Below are 2,159 nucleotides of genomic sequence, written 5' to 3'. Positions count from 1 at the left end.
TTGTGGTCATTTCCCCTTGTTGTGTTATTCGTCCCTGCTGAGAGGAGCTTGTCTCCATCATCTCTGTAGCACCAGTAGTAGTAGATTGCCACTAGATCACTCCTTAGCCCAAGCTCAGCTTTCTCAGTAGGACACTTGTTGAATCCCAAAAGTTCTCTGAAGGACTCCTGGTAGTTTCTAAACATTTATTTTGCACTAGGGTTGACTCAAAGCCACATTCCAAAGGGAGATATACCAGTACCTCACAGAAGGTGATCACACTTTGCCTAGATCTGCTGGCTGTGTAATGTAGCCCAGAATTCAGTCTGCTCGACTGTGAAGGGAGAAAACATCTGCCCCATGTTCAGCCTGGCCTTTACTGAAATCTCCAGCTCCCTTTTATCAGGGCTTTTACTCAGCCTGTCAGTTCCCAGGTTCTGGGTTATTCTGTTCCAGGTGTAGCATTTTGCATTTCTCACTGCTGAGTTTCACTGAATAAGTTCACACCTCAAGTTTACCAACATCCCTGCGAAGTGAAGCTCTGCTGGTTATTCTCAGTCATTCCCCAAAATACCATGTTGTGTGGAGGTGCTTTGCCAACATCCAGATCGTTGATGAAGACATTGAACAAGGCTGGACTCTGTACCATGCTTCAGAGTATGCTCATTGTCACCTGCCAACTGAACACTAGGATTTTTGATAAGACCACTGGGCCCAGGGGCCCAGGCAGATTCCAGTGCAACTGGAACAGGTCTGCACTTCATCATGTTCCGAAGGAGAATGCTACAGGACATGAAGCCTTACAGAATTCAAGGTATGTAGTATGCACTGTGTGTTCCTTTTCCACAGCTAGTCAGTACCCTTTGCTCTCCCCATGTCCACAGAGGCACACACAAATATTTCTGGACACTCCTGTCTGCAAGGTCAGGTGGAAACTGTGCCACTGAACTAACACAGGATAAAACTGCAGAAAGGTAGAGTTTAGGCTAGGTTGGATCACTGCTCTCTTTTCCACATAATACTTGAGTTGTTACCAAGACTGAAGGACTGGTGGAAGTGACTCAGTATTTCATGACTAGAAGGATAAAATAAAACAACACCACAGGTTACTGATTTCTCAGAAGAATCATGGATGGGATGAACCACTTGCCCAATTGGCTACTATTTTGACCTATCTTTTCATGTGGCTTCCTTGCACACTGCAGATGGATGGGAATGAGCTCTGTATTTTGTCCATGCAAGAACACAGACAGTCTCCTGAGTAAAAGTCATTAAAATTACTGATTACACTGTAAGTTATTTTGGAATACCTGAGTTTTATAATTGTAATTTATCATCCTAAAATACCTGACTGTTAGCCAGATCTCACTGAGCTGGGATCCCTGACCAAACTGCAGCTGGAGTCACATTCCCATTCCTAAAGGAGCTTATTATTAAAAAATCAAAGAGAGAGAAGCCATAAAAATAGAAGTGTATTATTTGGAAGGTAATAAAAAAAGTCTTATGGCTGAGAAAAATGGCAAATCCTTTTATTGGAATATACGTAGCTTCATAGATGACATTTTTGGCTTCTATTGACACACATACATGCACAAAGGAAAAAAGGTAAGGAGGGGAAAGGTTTAATTTACTCGAGCAAGTTTAACTCAAAAGCTTTAAAATAGCTGTGTACTTCTGAGTGTTGTGGCTTCCTGCCAAGTCCACAAAAGAAGGTTGTGATATTTTCATTCTGTCCACAAAAAAAAAATGAGGTATTGAATGTTTGACCTTGCTAGGTCCTCTTTTGTTAACAATTTTTGATTTTGAAAAAAGAACTATGACCAGAAAAAAATCTAAAAATTCATTTGAACAACAATGAATCCATTCATAACAAAGGTGAAGTTTGTAAGTTAGAGTACAGCAATCTGTAAATCTGTTAATAGTTGCATTTGGATAAAATAGAGGACCTTAAATTTTCAAAAGCTCTCAAAACACTTGGATATCTGAGCCTGTTTTGAGGTTCATAGGAATTGGAACTTTGAAGAATGGGAGAGCACTTATTTCTTTGAAAAATGTGTGGTCAATAAAGAGAGCTGTCATTTGAAAACAGGCCAAGGACAATAGATTTTCAGCAGTCCTTTGCCCACTCACAACTCATTGCTCATGCAGAACCAAGAAGAATTTGTTTTAGTCTTGAAGAT

Source organism: Pipra filicauda, unplaced genomic scaffold (genome assembly GCF_003945595.2).
Source record: "Pipra filicauda isolate LSUMZ 115617 unplaced genomic scaffold, ASM394559v2 scaffold636_size198112_pilon, whole genome shotgun sequence".
Lineage (NCBI taxonomy): Eukaryota > Metazoa > Chordata > Aves > Passeriformes > Pipridae > Pipra > Pipra filicauda.
Note: the sequence above shows the minus strand (reverse complement) of the source record.